The sequence below is a fragment of the Arachis hypogaea genome, chromosome 10, assembly GCF_003086295.3.
Source record: "Arachis hypogaea cultivar Tifrunner chromosome 10, arahy.Tifrunner.gnm2.J5K5, whole genome shotgun sequence".
Lineage (NCBI taxonomy): Eukaryota > Viridiplantae > Streptophyta > Magnoliopsida > Fabales > Fabaceae > Arachis > Arachis hypogaea.
The window spans coordinates 10,544,393-10,552,442 of NC_092045.1; the positions used below are offsets into that span (position 1 = coordinate 10,544,393).

At 32.8% G+C, this 8,050-nt stretch overlaps 1 pseudogene; it reads left to right on the forward strand.

Moving 5' to 3' along the window:
• Positions 1 to 6,175: 6,175 nt before the first annotated feature.
• Positions 6,176 to 7,640, forward strand: LOC112717308 (probable CoA ligase CCL13; annotated as a pseudogene).
• The last annotated feature ends 410 nt before the right edge of the window (positions 7,641 to 8,050 follow it).

The following is an 8,050-nucleotide window of genomic DNA, read 5'->3' on the forward strand; positions in this document are numbered from 1 at the left end:
TAAGGTACCGGAGATGTTTACTTTTCCGGATTAAGGTTTCTTACCAACTATTTTAATCATGCAAGATTCATTTCATGACAAATTGTAATTGACTAAACCCTAATCCCTTAATGGTTTAGTCTCCTCTAATCTTCATCAACCGCTAATCCCTTGGTCACTTGATTCCGATTAGAGGGTTAAGTTCAAATTTAGTTTATGACCACAAAATCCCTAATTACCCAAGACTAAATGGATCATATGTCACGTATCCATATTAGTTCAAGTAATTAGCAATTTAAGAGGAATTTACTTTCAAGCTGTGTCCAGGTGAAAGACCTCTCCCGAGGGTCACAAGAACACATCTAGAATAAGGGTCATACTCCCGTTCCACCCAGATTCATAAAATTAAGAACAAAAGTAATCCTTGAAATTGAATCAGTACATTAATTAAAATAGAAAAGTAATAAAATTAATTCATAGAAATAAACAGAGCTGCTAACCTTAACCAAGAAGGTTTAGTGGCTCATGACTTAAGAGAAAAACTAGGGTTTTGAAAAGTGCGAAAGAGAAAATATCTAAAAGTCTGAAGATCCCCCTAATTAGCCCTCTTAAAGGGTGAATGTTTTTCCTTTTATATCTAACCTAATTTAATTTGGAAATAAAATAAATAATAAATCCTAAAACTAAAATATATTGTTTGTAAAAAAAATTACAAAAATAAAAGATAAGATAACTAATAAAGGCTAAATCCAACTAGAGATGCTCCAGAGTGTGGACTTGGCTTCAGACTGCCTGGATGGGCGTTTAGCGCCCATAAGGGGGCAGAGCGTTGTTGTTTTCAAAGCTTGCTGGCGTGTTTAGCGCCTAGGGGGGCAGTTTTAGCTCTTTTCCTTTTTGTTCCAAACTCTGCCAAATTGCTCTGAATTTTACCTGAAATCATAAAAATACTAAAACAACTCAAAGTAACATCCAAAGAGAATTTTTGCACTAAAATATATTAAAACTTAACTAAAAATAACTAAAAACAAATGAAAAAAGGAGACAAGATGCTCATGCATCATGCTAAAGCAAGCTACAAGCCCTGGAAGCTTCACTCCTCTATAATAGGGGTAAACGGCTAAGGATTGTGGCAAGAGAGAAAGAGCACTTGTTTTGGTTTTCATAGCTCCTTGAGCTATTCAAGTTCTTCTCCTTCATGGTTTTTATTTTGTAATTCTTTTTCTCAGTTTAGTCTGTTTGAGTTTCATTGGTAAAAGGCAAACATAGTGAGGTTTATAAGAAAAAGTCAATGAGTGGGAAAAGGCAGTGAGCTAGACTTGGAGAAAAAGCCTAAGTTATTTCAGAAATTCTTTGTATGTATTTCTGTTTTGTGGTCATGATCCTAAGGGGATTCCCTTGCAAGTTGGATCAGTACTTTGCAGTTGAAAGGTAGGGTGAGTCCTAGTCAAGTTCAGGTTGGGTTAGAATCTGGACTTGTCCCAGATAGGATTGGGTAGATCTAGGGAGAATTGGTGTTTGTAATCTGTTGAAAAGATAGTAAAATTCCATCATTATTGTGATGAAGACTGGATGTAGGCTACATTGTATTGGGTAGCCGAACCAGGATACATTTGTGTGTCATCTTCTACTCTCTTCTCTATTTTTGGTTCTGCAGTATAGGAGACAAAAATAAAGTATCTCGTGTCTTCTCTACCAAGCTTCACTTTATCACAACTATTCTTGCAAGTAACTCTGTTCTGGCTCTTACCACTTTTGAAGACAAAACTAGAGTCTCTCCTGTCTTCTACTATCAGAATCAATACAGAACGTAAGGTTGAAAACTAAATTAAAAGGGAGGCCAAGATTCAACCCCCATTCTCTTAGCCACTGATAACCATCAGCTGCATATCTCTTTTGGTCTCACGGCCTGCTTCAGAAATGAAGATTTTGTTGACTCACATGTTTCCTCTTCAATCCAATTGCAATCATGCGAGAGGAGAGACAGCAGCCTCGCCAGGAGCATCGTCAAAATTGAAGAAGGGGATTTTGCCGAGAAAACAAGTCACGTTGGTGGAGTCGTGTGATACGCCTTTTGCATCAACTTCAAGAGTTTCGGAGAACGTGACGAGATTCTTGGAAGGGGACGGCGGCTGCGAAAGCATGAGCTGCACTGGTGAGGCAGGGCCTTTGACGATGACATTCAATTTGACAATAATGTCAACTCTGGGAGGTTTGTATAGCAGTGAAAAGCCGTTTTAAAGGGCAGCAATAGAGGATTGGAAGCCAAAGGAGTGGGCAACAGAAGATTGGAAATGTCAAATACAGAAAAGGGTAGAGTTCCAGAAGTGGTAGAAATATTTGTGGTGAGATTGAAGTTGAAGATAAAAAGTGGGGGTAGTTTGGAAATTTTATTAAAAAGTCAACAAAAAATTAGAATTTGGATACTTTTATCATACAAAGCTCATCTTTGATAGGTACAACGTTAAATTTTTTTTAATGAGTACTTTTGTCAATGTTCGTAAAATTTATGAGTACAAATAATTTTTTTTTCCTTAAAAAATACAAAGAAATTTACTTGGTAAACTTATAACTGGTCCAAAATTTTTCTATCAAAAAAAATTAATAAAATTTTGGTATCTATTAAAATAATATATTTTATCAGCATCTACTATATAACGGAGATTAAAGATCTTAATTAGTATACATACTTTTGTTATAAAATGTCCTTTGTTATAAATATCCATAAAAAATTATAATTCTTATAATTTAAACCCATGACCTTGTAATTATATTATGAAATATTTACTATAGTAACTAATCACACATTTGTCATTATTATTTACCTTTAGTCCATCAAAAGGATATACTTAATTTTAGCACCACATAAAAACAAATAAACCTATTTGTCATTTCTTTTCATTTTTTTTAAAACAGACAGTTTCTCAGACTCTACTGCTTTACCGGCACCGCTGCTAATTTTTTTATGTTTTTTACTATTATGAATTGTTGTCATCATTTTAATAGATATAGAGACATATTTTTTTTAAAATAACAATTCACAAATCAAAGACTCAGAAGTGTAGAAGAAAAAAAATTTAGAGTTCGATTTGGGAGTTAATAAATTTAAATTTGGTTGATAAATAAATTTGATCTTTGATATTACGTGGCCAATTTTTTTTTAAGTTTAGAATAAATCAATAAATTAATTTTATGGTTAAAAATCTTAAATCGAACTTTTTAATTTATTGATAGTCGTCTTTCACATTTTTAAATAACACATAAAATTCTAATAACAGTAAATAATACCACTATTTTTTCAATATGAACATTAAAAAGCGGTCTACTATTTTATTATTTACGAGATGAGTTTTTAGAATTTCAAAATTTTTTTTATATAACTTTCTTGCTATATGCGAGATGATGTTTTATTTAATAAAAAATTTTAAATAGAGGTTATTTTCTACTGCGAGAAGGCTCAATCCCAATAACCCACTGTATCCATACATGACACTACTAGACCCTATCTTAGGCAATAATTTCAAAAGTACTTTCGTATCAAAAGTTTTCCACCATTATCTGCACTATCAAATTAGTTTCATCTCTTAAAATAAATATCAATTTTTTAATACTAAATTCGTTCAGAACCATTTTGGATAAATGATATTTTGCATATCTAACATCAAAAATTTGTGCAATATAAATTGAGCCAAATCTTTTTTTGGTTGTTGTTTAAATTGGGTGAAATCATTTGCCTAAGTATGTTTGAAAGTTAAACGATAATTAAAAGTTTAAAATAAATCAATAAAGATGGGTTGATCACTGGATCTTACTTCTTGGTTGTTAAATTTGTTGGCCAAAAAAAAACAAAAACAAAAAGTGGGTCATAAAATTATAAGACTGATTTTTGAAAGAAGATACAAAATAAAAGATAAAAACTAAAAAATAGAAATTAAGAGACAAAAATTTAATTGAGTTTTTATATTTTATTTAATTTAAGGTGTATAAAATTGAATTGTATTTCAATTCTATTTGATTTAAGATAAATATAAAAATTGAAATAAAAATAATTACTAAATTACTCTTATTAATTAAAGAAAATAATAACACTAAATTACACTAATTATAACTATTTATTTATAACACGAAAAAAACAATAACTTTTTATGAGTATGACACTTTACTAAAGCTTATAGAACTTTACTGATCGAAAGAATATAACAAAACAATAGAAATAGAAAAAAATCTATTTTTTTATATTATTGACTAAGAAATCTCATACAAGTAAAATATTACACTAATTACAATCATTTTAAGATCCAAAACATAGCAAACAATAAAAATAATGACGATGATCTTCTGGTGATGGCTCCAATGAATTTTATTACCAAAATTTTCATACATATCAATCCCTCCTAATTAAAATCCAAATTTTGCGAAGCTACATTGTATAGTATAAAGATTTTCTAGAAGAATCAAATATATTACCATTGAGGAACCCAACAAATATATACCTACATAAAGTTTAATCATCTCTTTTAAGTTCGATACTTATTGAAGAATGAGAATGAAACTTATTTGTTTGAAAAGATTACTTATTTTATGCCTTTACAATATTTAAAAAATTAGTCATTGAGTTTTTAATGTGATGAATATCCTAATACAAACCAAATAATACGTACATACACCAAAATTAAAAAAGACATACAATTCTAATAACATAATTCAATGATTTCACAAAATCCTAAATCTAAACACGAGATTCATTTCTTCAATATAATCAATATGGAAACTTAGTAACTAAGATCATAAAAATTTAAAAAAAATAAATATAAGAAAGAAAGAAAGAGAAGAGGATGAAGAAGAATTATTAGATAGGTTGCTGAGTGTTTCAGAGAAGAAAGCGTTGAAGAAGAAGGAGGAGGCGAAATGATCGGGATTGAGTGAGGAGGCCCGACAAAAGAGATGATGTTAGCGAATCGCGCTTGGGGTTGAGGTGAGCCATCAAACACCAGCCAACAAAAAAGAGGAGGAGGCGAGGCTGCGACAACAAGGAGAAAGCGGAAGGAAGTGAGGTCGGCGAGATCTGAGTTTTCCGAAGAATAGGTAGTCGCCGGCCAGAATGAGAAGAAAAAGAAGAGAAAAGTGAGAAAATGAATCTTTTTTATGCGAGAAAGAAGAAGACTCTGTGGAGGTAAAGATAGAATTAGAATTTAAAAAATTGAATGAGGATACTTTTAAAAAAAATTATTATTAGACTATGTTTAGAAGAGAGACTGAAGCTAACAGACAAAGACGGAGAGACAAAGACTAAAATACATCTCTATATTGTATTTAGTGTAAAATATATAGAATGGAAAAATATACGTTACCAACACTTAAGTATGCCAACTATTACCAACAATCATTAATAATTAAAAAAATAACACTATTGAATAAATAATTAAAAAATAAAAAAATCTGAATTTGAATAATTCTGTTCAAAATGTACCCTAATTCTATTTTGCTTTCACCCATCCCTAAACCTTACCCTCTCTCCGTTGTGCCTCCTTCTTTTTCTTCTTCTTCTTCTTTTCTTCTTCTCTACTCAGCGCCGATGTTGTCTCCTTGAGAACGCCACTTTACTTAGCGCCGGCATCGCCTCTTTCTCCCTCACCTCGACGTCCTCCATTGCGCTGCACCACCCACCCTCACGTCGCTCTCCTCAACCGTGCCTCAGTGGGCGCGTCCTTCCTCATGTAGTCTTTCACCCGCCGCGACCCAACTGCCGCAGCATCGTCGTGCCGCCCTTTCATCGAAGGCACGCTCGCTACCCCAGCTGCCCGATGGCCTCCTCCCCGCTTGCCACCGCGCTTGCGACCCTGCTCGCCACAACGCACGCCCACCAACATAGTAACTACTTCCTCTTTGCAGTGCTGTTTCAACTTTCAATTTTTATGTTCCTCATGTCAGTAATTTTTCAATTCTATTTTTTTTCAGTTCAGAGTAAATAGTTATTTCATTTACTAGGCTTCAGGTGTTCTTTTTACGTTATTGGATTTTTTTAAGTTGGCTTTGCGATCTTTGTATGTTTTGAAATTTCAATTTTCTTCTTATTAGCTTTACTATAAATTAAAACAAATTATTTGTTTGCAGTTCCATATTTTAATATGATTTGTGTAAGCTAATTTGTAAGACAGTATGCCCATATTAACTTCTTAGATAACTTAAATTTTGCAACTTTTCCAAAGATCGTAAGGAGCAAGGATCATGGAAATCAATGGAGGGTCTATTCTACTGTTCTGCAAATCTTGTTCCTCTGACTCCAATAAGGTTCTTGGAGAGAGTAGCAAGTTTTTGCAGGGAGAGAACATCACTTGTTTATGGTTCTTTTGGAGTATAAATGGGGTAAGACACATCAAAAGTGTTTGAAACTTGTACTAAGAAAAATATTAGGAAGCATCCTTAAATTCTTTAAGGTGAATGGATTCAATCATTGATGCTATTATATATTCAATGTTGTTTTGAAACAGGTTGCAACATTATCACCTAATGTTCTAGTAGAAGTATGAGCTGCATTTTGCGATCCTAATGGCTGGATCCATTATCTTCACCATGAATTCATGCCTCAATGCATCTATGGTTTCAGTCCCGCTGGAGCATTCACAAGCTAAGATCCTCTTTGTAGACTACCAACTGCTCGAAGTCGCGCACAGCGTATTGGACCTGCTATGCAAAAGAACATCATTAAAATTGTCAATTCTAGTCCTAATTGCTGACTCTGATTCTGATTTAACAATTGACACTTCTTCAATTAGTTATGAGTATAAGATGCTACTAGCAAATGGTGACAAAGGGTTTGAAATAGTTAGGCCAAAGAGTGAAATGGATCCTATAAGTGTTAATTACACCTCTGTAACCACACAAGGCCTAAAGGAGTAGTTTATAGCCATAGAGGCGCGTATTTGAACTCGCTCGTGATAGTTCTATTTCGAATGGATCTCTTCCCGATGTATCTATGGACAGGTCCTATGTTTCATTGCAATGGATGGTGCCTTTCTTGGGGCATGGCAGTGCAATTCGAAACCAATATTTGTCTTAGGAAGGTAAGGCCTAAGGACATTTTTGATAATGTGACAAATTACAAGGTTACACACTTGGGGGGAGCTCCTAAAGACGTGATCCAAGTGTAGCTGATAGAAAGTTATTTTTTGTTTAGCTAGTTGTATATTAATGATATAACAATTTTTTAAACTAGTTCTGGAATATACTTGGTGCTCATATTAAAGATTCTTCTCATATGTATGTTCTTTAATTTCACGATGATCATTTGGATGGAATGGTTTTTCATGCAGGATTATGGATACCTCCAGATCAGAGACAGATTACTCCGGCGTTTCCAATGCATTTGGCAGAAGTATTTACTCCTAAAGAGGATGTACAATCATTTAACAACAGTTAGTCACTTTGAACTCACCTTTTGATTTTACCATTCTAGCACTGAGTAACATTTATCATTTACAGGTATGTATATGAAGAATACTCCATTGTCATCAAACAACATGGGTGGTCTGAATCATATAACCTTCAAGTTTATTGACAGATTACTTCAGCACTTCAAATTTATAACCTTCAAGTTTATTGTTTTGTTTGGTTTCATGAACGGTGAACTTTGGGTTATACTCAATTATCTTCAGATCATATGACAAATAATTATTTATTTCATTTTTATTTCTGTAGTCTTGATTAAAATAAAGTTAGTCTTCTTTACTAAAGGTTTGGAATTGTATTCAAAGTTTAGGTTAGGGTGTGCCGGAACAAATCTAAACCTTACCTGATTTAAAGTAGTTATGAAATTAATGACATATCCAAGTAAGTTTTAAACAGAAGACACATTTATTAAAAACACATCTATTAAAGGCACATCTAACAGCAGACACATCTATTAAAGACACATTCCTGTTTATGAAAATCATTTAGTTAGAAGACACATCTATTAAAAACACTTCCAACAGAAAACACATTAATTAAAGACACATCCAAATAAGTTTTAAACAAAAGACACATCTAACAGAAGATACATTAATTAAAGACACATCCAAATAAGTTTTAAAGA